This window comes from Pelophylax lessonae, assembly GCF_965119305.1.
Source record: "Pelophylax lessonae genome assembly, chromosome: 5".
Classification (NCBI taxonomy): domain Eukaryota; kingdom Metazoa; phylum Chordata; class Amphibia; order Anura; family Ranidae; genus Pelophylax; species Pelophylax lessonae.
This window is the reverse complement of record NC_138772.1, coordinates 400,403,047-400,415,519: the sequence shown is the minus strand read 5'-3', so window position 1 is coordinate 400,415,519 and position 12,473 is coordinate 400,403,047. Positions and strand designations below refer to the sequence as shown.

The 12,473-nt window shown below is 43.3% G+C and overlaps 1 protein-coding gene across 1 annotated transcript in view; it reads left to right on the top strand.

Annotated features, from left to right (window-relative positions):
- Positions 1-12,473, top strand: part of TMEM241 (transmembrane protein 241) — a 255,723-nt gene that overhangs the window by 225,358 nt on the left and 17,892 nt on the right. The gene's annotated exons all lie outside the window — the stretch shown is intronic.

Here is a 12,473-nt window from a genome sequence, read left to right as displayed (position 1 = left end):
GGTAAGCTGAGGTTGTATTTTTTTTTTCCTTTTATTTCTTCAAAGTAGTTAAAACAATTCTGATTATAATACACATTAAAATCATAAGGGTCAGGTCACCTCATGCTGATTTTGGCTGCTTACATTTCTCAGAGATGGAGATCTGTGATTTATAGTTACATAGTTAGTCTGGCTGTAAAGACACAAGTCCATCTAGTTCAACCACTAAAGGGTAAAAAAAAAAAAGTTTGTATCTAAAGTATGCATTATGACCGTTCGTTTGATCAGTTTAGTCACTTTTTTTTGTTTTAAAGTCAAAAATATTTTTCATCCGTTTATACATCAGTTTTTTTTACATCTGCCAGCTAGAGTCCTTAAAGCGGTTGTATACCCGGCTTTGTTATTTTTACGTACAGGTAAGCCTATAATAAGGCTTACCTGTGGGTAAAATTAATATCTCCTAAACCTTCACCGTTTAGGAGATATTCACCCTGCATGCAGCCCCTGACGTCAGTGGTGCATGCACTCTGAAGGTCCGGCATATCGTGCCAGAACTTCAGAGCTTTATGCCAGAACCGAGGGCTCCCACACGCATGTGCAGAAGTGACGTTATCACGGCTCCGGCCACTCACAGCGCCGGAGCCTGCGAACTTGGAAGAAACGCCAGGGGAACATGTCAGCCCCCTCAGCGGTGACTGGGCGCCGCTGCGGGGGGCTTCATTCTAAAGGAAGTATTTTATAATAGGCTCGAATGCGATGCATACTAGCACATTATGCCATTATCTTGCAGGTTTTTTTTTGGGGGGGTATACTTTAGCTTTAACCACGATTCCAAGAGCCATTTTTTCATGACAAAATGGACAGTTTGCCCGTTTTTATATTCGTTTTTTGTCCGATCCATAAGAAAAAATAGGGCTTTGATCCTGTTGACGGAAGCAGATGTAAACGGATGATCATCCTGTCATATTTTTTCTATATTCCATTGAGTGGATTTCTATCCGGTAGCAGGAAGTGAGAGGAAATCTCTCCAAAATTAGGGAAGTCCTGGTTGTCATCAGAGCTAGTGTCCCCATTCCCCTCAATTCCTGTTCTGGATACAACACAACCTTTTAGAATTTTCTATAACTTCAGTTTTGATGATTATGGTAAACATGACAAATGGAGAGGTTGAATCTCCCTACCACTGAATCCCCCCACTCTATCCAAAACGAAGAAAAAATTGCCTTTAGTTATACTTAAGTATACAAAAATACAAACCTTACACCCTAGCTCATAAAAATGCTTAAAAACCAAATACTCTTCTCTTTAAATGTTTTTAGGTGTTTTTAAGCTAAGGTATATATTTTTGTACTCCGGTATTTGGTAATTGCATGAATACAATTTGGAGATTTGCTGTGCGGGAACTGTTATGTGGCTGTATAAAATTGTTTGCAGTCCTCGCTACTGTATATTGTCAAAGTGGCATATTTCCTATATGTAAAATGTATATTTCTTCAAGAAATAATTGTAAAAAGTGGAAACTTGCACTTGTGTGCTGATTTTCACTTTGGTAGCTCAACAGTATAAATGGGCATTTAACCATATCAACCAGGATTTTTACCTTTATGTATGAGCACCTTTTGTAACTCATGGATTGTTTGCTCAAATGCACAACTCAGTGCCTTCAATGTTTTAAAGTGAAACAAACCTAATTGTTTTTAATGCTTGGTAATCGTTGATGTTGTTTGAAAAGATTGTTGGCAGTTGCCTTTATATTGTCATTAGTATATTTAATCTACGAAGACTGAAGGCAAAGAGCACATGTAGGTTGCTTCGCCAGAGATTTTTTCTTCTTGGAGGTGTAATCCAGATTTGTGGGAGGCTTGGCCACATGTGGCGATGACCGTATCTGACATTCATGAGTGTTTTGGGTTTGCCTGATCATCCAAATTGTTCAGTGGGTGTTGAAGTTAATTGTACACAAGCCAAGTATATTCAGCAATCCTGTCCAAAAGATGTCCAGAAGTTAGGAGAATCTGCACATATGTTGCTCATCAGGGCAGAAGATCTAAAACAAACTTCCTCTGCTTTGCTGAGGTAACTTATCAGAGTGTAATGTGGGCAACCAATTAAGTGAGGCATTCAGCAATCCAATGGAAGTGTTGCCTATACTTGAACTTTTGTAAAGTGGAAGTTCCATGGGACTGCCCGGGCTTTCAGGGGTCTGGTTGCTGCATTTTGAAATTAAGGATTGCAGTCTACAGTTCCAGGTAGTGACTTTGTGGTGGAAATATCTGGTGGTTCAAGGTTTTTCTGAAATGCAGGTACATTTTAATAGATTTCTTGTCAAAAGGATTACATTTTTGTACCTGATTTAGGTTATTAAGTGGCAGGTAAGAGTTTGCAACATTACTTTTCTTCAGAATTTGCAGGTTAAGGGATTGTCGATGGGGGGGAGGGGTGGTAGAGCTGTATTTTTAGTAATGGCTAATATATTAGTTCCTAGGATAGATGTTATCTTTTAATGACAATGTATTTATTTTAGGTATGCAATTAGTTCATGTGAAAACATAATGCGTATTTATCATTGCTGCTTATGTTCATTTCAAAATAAATTTGACAATGACCTCATATTCTTATTACGGTGCATCCGAAAAGTATTGACAGCGCTTCAATTTTCCACATTTTATTATGTTACAGCCTTATTCCAAAATTGATTGAATTCCTTATTTTCCTGAAAATTCAAAAAACAATACCCCATAATGACAACATAAAGGAAGTTTGTTTGAAATCTTTGCAAATTTATTAAAAATAATAAACAAAAAAAATCCCATGTACATAAATATTCACAGCCTTTGCTCAATACTTTGTTGAAGCACCTTTGGCACCAATTACAACCTCAAGTCTTTTTGAGTATGATGCTACAAGCTTGGAACACCTATTTTTTTTGCAGGACCTCTCAAGCTCCATTAGATTGGATGGGTAGCGTCGGTGCACAGCCATTTTCAGATCTCTCCGGAGATGTTCAATCGGGTTCAAGTCTGGGCTATGGCTGGGACACTCAAGGACATTTCACAGAGTTGTCCAGTAGCCACTCCTTTGTTTACTTGGCTGTGTACATAGGGTCATTCTCCTGTTGGAAAATAAACCTTTACCCCAGTCTGAAATCCAGAGCTCCCTGGAGCAGGTTTTCATCAATGGTGTCTCCGTACGTTGCTGCATTCATCTATTCCTCGATCCTGACTAGTCTCCCTGTTCCTGCTGCTCAAAAACCTCTCCACAGCATGATGCTGTCACCACCATGCTTCAATGTAGGGATGGTGATGGCCAGGTGATGAGCGGTGCCTGGTTTCCTCCAGACATGACGCTTGCCATTCAGGCCAAAGAGTTCAATCTCTGTTTCATCAGATCAGAGATCTTTGTTTCTCATGGTCTGAGAGTTCTTTAGGTACCTTTTGGCAAATTCCAAGCAGACTGTCATGTGAATTTTTACTGGGGAGTGAGGATCTGGCCACTCTACCATACAGCAAATACAAACACAAAGAAAGGGCGCACCAGCCTAGCGCATTATCCTCAGCAGGCTTTTAATAACATACGTTTTAAAATCAACTACTCACAAACATGCGTTATAGACCAGCATATCAATTCCGAAGAGCAGCATCAATAAAGAAGTCCAATGTCGCATGTAGACAGAGGGCTGATGCATTTCGAGGCCGTGCCTCTTCCTCAGAGCCTGATTGGTGTAGTGCTGCAGAGATGTTCTTCTGGAAGGTTCTCCTCTCTTCAGAGAGTAACACTGGAGCTCTGTCAGAGTGGCCGTCGGCTTCTTGATCACCTCCCTGACTAAGGCCCTTTACCCTTTGGCTAGGCGGCCTGCTCAAGAAAAAGTCATGGTGCTTCCAAGCCTCTTCCATTTACGGATAATGGAGGCCACTGTGCTCATTGGGACCTTCAATGCTGCAGACATTTTTCTGTACCCTTCCCCAGATCTGTGCCTCAATACAATCCTGTCTGGGAAGTCTACAGACAAGTCCTTGGACTTCATGGCTTGGTTTGTGCTCTGACATGCACTTTTAACTGTGGAACCTTATAACAGGTGTGTGCCTTTCAAAATCATGTCCAATAAACTCAATTTACTACAGATGAATTCCAAGTTGTAGAAACATCTCAACTGACTCACTTGAGCATACTTGTACATGTGTTTTTTTTAATAAATTTGCAAAGATTTCAAACCAATTTCTTTCACGTTGTCATTATAGGGTATTGTTTGTAGAATTTTGAGGAGGATAATGAATTTAATCTGTTTTGAAATAAGGCTGTAACATAACAAAATGTGGAAAAAGTGAAGAGCTGTGAATACTTTCTGGATGCACTGTACATTGTAACATGCTATAAAGACCATTTCTTTTATTGGAGACCCCTTAATATGTGTATCAAATATCCATGGTAGGAATCTGCTTCTTCAAGACAGCTAGATGGCTATGTTGGATGTTCTTTCTGCTAATGAGAGAGTTAAATGCTTTCAGGAGTTATGGTGCGGGGTCGAGGCCTGGTAACAGATGAATACAAGCATTGGATGATCTTGCAAATGCAAACTGCAGACCTTGGTGTTCTCTTGTGTCTGAGAACGGCCTCTTCTCACTTGTTTCTTGAAGCAACTCAATCCTGCGTCTCTGATCTACTCTAATCTACATGACTTGTAACTTGGCTTCTTTCCCAGGCACGGAGCTCAATGAAGAAAAAAAAAAAAACATTCCAGAGGTCACACATAGTATGCAGAGAGTTTGAGCTGCAAAATTTCTAATATGCCAAATCAAGAGAAAAATATTATGCTAGATTATGTGATATTACTTCTGCCATATTATACAGTCATGAGATAATCCAGACACCACATATCCAGAATCTACCAATAATCAGACAGGAAAGAAAGCAATGTATGCTTGCTGATCTCTGTGCTAATAATGTACATGGAAATTATCTGAATTTGTTCCACTGTTGTGCGTGATATTTTGGAAACCCTGGGGATCCGCCTCTAGAGGTCTAACATCCGCCTGCAGTGTTTGGGTATGCCCGCCATTTTGATGTAGCCGTCGGCTCACTGTAGGGAAGAAACTCGCCGCGGCACAGCATGGCGAGAATCTTCAGAGGCCTGAAGTGCTTGTGGGATGCGGTGCAGGAGTGTGGGGGACTCTGGCTAAGGGCTCAATTCCTGGCAGGTATGCGGAGCACTCGGTTTATGCAGCCATTTTCGTAAGTAGTAACCACGCCCTCCCCCCCCCCCCCTTCTTGGAACTTCAGAGAAGCAGGGAATTCAAACTCAAATTGGGTCTTTAAAATCAGTAGAGACATTTTTCTAGGAGGATTAAAGAAACCAAAAGCAGACACCATCTCCTAGAATGCTAATAGATTTCCTTACCCACCCTATGGAGAATAACTAAAGAAGCTATACCTTCATGGACTTTTAATGCTTAGCCACTTGAAATATTAAAATAAATGCATATTAGCATATACAATACATAATATGTATGTACCTATGACTACCTCCTATACCATGTCCACACAGCCTCTGACATCTCCTATACCATGTCCACACAGCCTCTGACCACCTCCTGTACCATGACCGTACAGCCTCTGACATCTCCTGTACCATGTCTGCACAGCCTCTGACATCTCCTGTACCATGTCCGCACAGCCTATGACCATCTCCTGTACCATGTCCACAGCCTCTGACCATCTCTTGTAACCTGTCCGCAGCCTATGACCATCTCTTGTAACCTGTCCGCAGCCTATGACCATCTCCTGTACCATTTCCGCACAGCCTCTGACCACCTCTTATACCATTTCTGCACAACCTATGACATCTCCTGCACCATGTCCGCACAGCCGTTGACCATCTCCTGTACTATGTCCGCACTGCCTATGACATATTCTGTACCATGTCCGCACAGCCTCTGACATCTCCTATACCATGTCCGCACAGCCTCTGACCACCTCCTGTACTATGTCCGCAGAGCCTATGGCATATCCTGTACCATATCCGCAGAGCCTATGACATCTCCTGTACCATGTCCGCAGAGCCTATGACATCTCCTGTACCATGTCCGCAGAGCCTATGACATCTCCTGTACCATGTCTGCACAGCCTATGACTACCTCCTGTACCATGTCCGCACAGCCTATGACTACCTCCTGTACCATGTCCACAGCCTCTGACCATCTCCTGTACCATGTCTGCACAGCCTATGACATCTCCTGTACTTCGTCCGCACAGCCTCGGACCATCTACTGTACCATGTCCGCACAGCCTCTGACATCTCCTGTACCATGTCTGCACAGCCTATGACCATCTCCTGTACCATGTCCACAGCCTCTGACCATCTTTTGTACCATGTCCGCAGCCTCTGACCATCTCTTGTACCATGCCCGCAACCTCTGACCATCTCTTGTACCATGTCCACAGCCTCTGACCATCTCCCGTACCATGTCCGCACAGCCTATGACCATCTCCCGTACCATGTCCGCACAGCCTATGACATCTCCCGTACTATGTCTGCACAGCCTATGACCACCTCCTTTACCATGTCTGCACAGCCTATGACCACCTCCTTTACCATGTCTGCACAGCCTATGACCACCTCCTTTACCATGTCTGCACAGCCTATGACCACCTCCTGTACCATGTCCTACAGCCTATGACCACCTCCTGTACCATGCCCGGACTTTTACCACTTTTAACCAGAATTTTCTCTTTTATATAAAAATGCATGATTTTCCTTTTATGAATAAGAAAATAATGACATTGTGCTGTTGGGCTGGTGTAATAATGCTATGGGACTGGTATGAAACTATTTCCAGGGCTGGTTTTTATTCCCAGTCCGGCCCTGGGTGCATCCTGTTTGCACTGATCATCCTTGAGATGTTTTTACAACTTGATTGAAATGCACCTGTGGTAAATTCATTTGATTTGGACATGATTTGGAAAGGCACACATCTGTCTATAATAGGTCCTACAGTTCACAGTGCATCTCAGAGCACAAACCAAGCCATGAAGTCCAAGGAATTGTCTGTATACCTCTGAGACAGGATTATATCGAGGGACAGATCTGGGAAAGGGTAGAGAAAAGTTTTTGCAGCATTGAAGGTGGCCTCCATCATCTGTAAATGGAAGAAGTTTGGAACCACCAGGACTCTTCCTAGAGCGGGCCGCCCCGCCAAACTGAGTGATTGGGGGAGAAGGGCCTTGGTCAGGGAGGTGACCAAGAACCCGATGGCCACTCTGACTGAGCTCCAGCATTTCTCTTTGGAGGAAGGAGAACCTTCCAGAAGAGCAACCTTCTCTGCGGCACTCCACCAATCAGGCCTGTGTGGTAGAGTGGCCAGATGGAAGTCACTCCTCCCTAAAAGGCACATGACAGCCTGCGAAACAAAATGCTCTGCTCTGATGAAACAAAGATTAAACTCTTTGGCCTGAATGGCAAATGTCATGTCTGGAGGAAGCCAGACTAGGGGTCAGATGTAGTACACAACCCCCCCCCCCCCCCCCCATAACTGAGTGGTCAGATGGAGTAAATCACCCTCCCCATATAACCTAGGGGTTAGATGTAGTACACAGCTCTCTTCGCTCCATAACTGAGTGGTAAAACAAGTGCATACCCCTTCCATTTAATTATTGGGTAAGATGCAGTACATCTAAGTAAGATGCCCTCTCCATATAATAAATAGGGGTCACACACAGTACATACCACCCTACATAGGTCAGATAAAGTAAATTACTCTCCTTCCAAAACTGGTCAGATGCGCTATATAACCCCCTTCCATAAACAAGCACAGAAATGGCAGTATGCTAGTTGTTCTTTTTGTCCTACCTGTGCTTTATTTTTATCAGTATAAAGTAACAATAATGTTTGCAGCGGAGTTTGTTTCTCCTAATTTTCATTACCCTAAAGTCTGCATTTTAAGTAGAGAAGTAAGGTGACGTGTATTTGTCATTTATTCGCTTTTTTAAAAAAGAAAATAGTACATTCACCTAATTAAGATTCAGTGGGATTTCCTCAGCAATCTCTGGCCTATTTATTATATGACATTTGCTGGATGAATATAAATAGTACAGTAGCAGCTATTTTTTCACCTTTGGATGAGTCATTGTGGGAATGTTTTGGACAAATCTTGTTAACGTAGGACCTAAAGTGTTTAGAAGAAAAAAAATGCCTTTACAAACGTCATACTTGTTTTACACAGAGCAACCCTGATCCTCCTGTTCATGGGTCCCCCCCCCCCCCCCGTCACTGAGCTCCCCTCCCCCTGCCAAGTCCCACAAGGCAAGCCTCTTGCTATGGGGGCACTTTTCCATTGCAAAACAGATATTAGGTGAAACTCGTTTGATTAAATGATTGACAGATGAAAACATACACCGATCAGCCATAACCATATTACCACCCATCATAACCCATGAAGACATGAAGTCCACTAGATCTCTGAAGGTATGCTGTGGTATCTGGCACCAAGCCTTCAGTAGCAGATCCTTCAAGTCCTGTAAGTTGCGAGGTGGGACCTCCATGGACTGGACTTGCTTTTCCAGCACATCCTGCAGATGCTCGATTATATTGAGATCTGAAGAATTTGGAGGCCAAGTGAACATATCAAGATTTGTTGTGTGCCTAAAATCATTCCTGAAATCATCAGAACAGACCACCATCTTCCATTGCCCGTGTGGTCCAAATTTGATGCTCATGTACCCATTGTAGGCTCTTGTGGCCGTTCAGCATGGGCACCCTAACCAGACTGTGGCTACGCAGCCCCATACAAAACTAACTGTGTGTTCTGACACCTTTCTGTTTAAAACCGCATTAACTTCTTCATCAATCCGAGCTACAGCAACTTGTCTGTTGGATTGGCATACACAGACCAGCCTTTACTCCCCACTTGCTTCAGTGAACCCTGGCTGCTCATGACCTTGTCGCGGATTTTCCAGTTTTCCTTCCTTGAACCACTTTTTGTAGGTCCTGACCACTGCAGACCGGAAACATCCCAAAAGAGCTGCAGTTTTTTAGATGCTATGATCTAGTTATCCAGCCAAGTCAATTTGGCAGCTGCTTTAAATGCATCAATTTCAGGGACATGTTCATGTGTTGCCTTTATATATCACACCCACTTTCAGATGCCATTGTGATAAGATAATCAATGTTATTCACTTTCCCTGTCAGTGGTCATAATGTTATAGCTGGTCGGGGCAGAGTGAAGGTGGAAAATCGAAACTTGACTGAAAAAAATCGTTAAATGTTGGGATTTTTTTTTTTGTTAAATCAGTGATAAATATAATATAAAAAACAGTGCCGTGCAATATATTAAATTATCCAATGTTACTGAGTATACCCTAGTGCAGCTGTCATTAAATGGTGGCCCATGGTCCGAACACCGACCGAGCAATGCTCCTATCTGGACCGTCAGGCCGCCAGTGCACAGTTCCACATCCCCACTCCGCCGCTCAGCAGGCATTAGTTGCTGGGACCGTGGGCGACCCTGCAACCAATGACATTGCGTGTGTACCCTGCCCCCTACTGCTTACCTTACTATCTTGCGGCTTCCAGGGAGGTAAGATCTGACGTCACGTGCGTGCCCCATGCTGCTTGTTATCTTGCAGCTTCTGGCTCTTACTCAGCTGGCCGCGAAGTATGATTTGATATGCGCACCCTGCCCTCTTCAGCAAGACTCCTGGCACAGCTTTCGCCCCCTACAGCTTGTTACCTCTGCTGGCTCCCGCTCCCTGCCTGCCAAGGTATGTAGGGTGTAATATTTACAGGGGCACACTGATGGGCACATTTTATGTATGGTTCACTCTGCTGGGTACAACAAAATGTGCCCATCAGTGGTGCCCCTTGACATAAAATGTGCTCATCAGAATGCCCCTTATTTTATTGTTAAGGGGGCAAACCGATGGGCATTTTTTATGTTGAGGGGTACACTGATGGGCAAGTTTTATGTCAAGGGGCACGCTGATGGGCACATTTTATGTAAGGTTCACTCTGATGGGTACAACAAACTGTGCCCATCAGTGTGCCCCTTGACATAAAATGTGCCCATCAGCGTAGCCCTTAACCTAAAATGTGCCCGTCAGTGTACCCCTTAACATAAAATATGCTCAACAGAGTGAACCTTAACATAAAATGTACCCATTAGAATGCCCCTTATTTTATGTTAAGGTTCACTCTGATGGGCATATTTTATGTTAAGGGGCACACTGATGGGCACATTTTATTTTAGGGTTCACGCTGATGGGCTTGTTTTTTTGTGCTCATCAGCATGCCCCTTAACATAAAATATGCCCATCAGTGTGCCCCTTAACATAAAATAAGGGGCATTCTAATGGGTACATTTTATGTTAAGGTTCACACTGTTGAGCTTATTTTATGTTAAGGGGTCACTCTGATGGGCACATTTTATGTTAAGGGGCCCTCTAAAGGGCCCATTTTATATTAAGGTTCACGCTGATGGGCACATTTTATGTTAATCGACACGCTGATGGGCACATTTTATTGTGCATCAGAGTGCCCCTTAACATAAAATGTGCCCATCAGCATGACCCTTAACATAAAATGTGCCCATCAGTGTGCCCCTTAATATAAAATGTGCTGATAGCATGCCCCTTGTTTTATGTTAAGGTTTACTCTGATGGGCACATTTTTTTTAAGGGGCACACTGATGGACACATTTTATGTTAAGGGACACTCTGATGGGCACATATATTAGGAGGCACTCTGGGGACACCTGATGTAAAGGAGCACTGCCCATCAGCATGCCCCTTAACATAAAATATACCCATCAGAGTGCTCCTTACAATAAAATAGGGGCATGCTGATGGGCACATTTTATGTTAAGGGGGCACAATGATGGGCACATATGTTAGGGGGCACTCTGATGGGGACACCTGATGTAAAGGAGCACTGGCACACCTGATGTCTTGTCCTCATGTGATGGGGACATCTGATGGAAGGGGGCATTCTGATGGGAACACCTGATGTAAGGTGGCACTGTGATGGGAACACTTGATGTAAAGGGGCACTGTGATGGGGACACCTAACGTAAAGGGGCATTGTGATGGGGACACCCAATGTAAAGGACCACTCTGATGGGGACACCAAAAGTAAAGGGGCACTCTGATGACTGCATCTAATGTAAGGGGGCACTCTGATGCAAGACACCAGATGTAAGGGGGCCTTCTGAGGAAGAAATCTGATGTAAGTAGGCTCTCTGGCGGGAATACCTTATGTAAGGGGGCACTCTGATGGGGACACCTGATGTAGGGGGTTACCTGATGGTGGTATCTAATCTGATGGGGGCACCCAATGTAATAAATGACTCTGGCAGGGGCACCTGATATAAGGGGGAGAGTAATGTGTGGAGGAAACAGTAAAAAAGTGCCAGAGAGTGTGCCTTGCGCCAAAAAAGGAAAGAAGACGCGTACAATCTTTCATGGCACAAACTTGTGATTCGGACCTCGGAAATTCGGAAAAAAAATTTGTGACTGGACCTCTTTGAATTTTAATTTACTACCCCTGCCCTAGTGCATATCCAAACAGAGGATAGTGTTTTAATTCATATATATATACATATATATATATATATATATATATATATATACACATACATAGTACAATTTTCCAAAATCCACCCTTGTGTATATCCAAACCAGTAAATAATATTTTAATTCAAATGTACAATCACTAAAGTGCAATCTATGTGATGCTTAGGGACCAAAACTGATATTTTCTATGAAAGCGTTCGATATATAGAAAAATGTGAGCGGGACCCTACTTGTCCTCGCTGTCATATTCATTGGGGGACCTATTTTCATATGTTCTGGGATTTCCCGGTGATTACAAGTTACTGGGCTGGTGTTTTTGGGGTCATTAATAGTCGTCTAGGGCTCTCTCTTCAGGTCTCCCCTGGGCTGGCGCTGTTGGGAGTTCCTGATGATGAGCAGCGGTCGCACCACTCTAAGCTGTTGTTGCCCTTGGAAATATGACAAGGTTTGTGCGCCTTGGACTACAGATTGATTCCAGAGGTCCTTGGATCCGTGTACAGCTTGTATAACAGTGTAAATTTGCTATCCCCTCAAAATAACTCAACACGCAACCTATAATGTCTAAACCGCTGGCATGGTTGTTGGTGCCAGATAGGCTGGTCTGAGTATCTCAAAAACTGCTGATCTATTGGGATTTTCATCCAGAGAATGGTCAGAAAAAGAGAAATCAATCCAGTGAGTGGCAGTTGTGTGGGCAAAAATGTCTTGTTGAGGTCAGAGGAGAATGGACAGACTGGTTCGAGATGATAGGCAACGGTAACTCAAATAACCACTCGTTACAACCAAGGATTGCAGAATACCATCTCTGAATGCACAACACATCGAACCCTAAAGCAGCAGAAGATCACACCAGGTTCCACTCCTGTCAGCTAAGAACAAAAAACGGAGGCTACAATTTACACAGGTTCACCAAAATTGGACAATAGAAGTTTGGA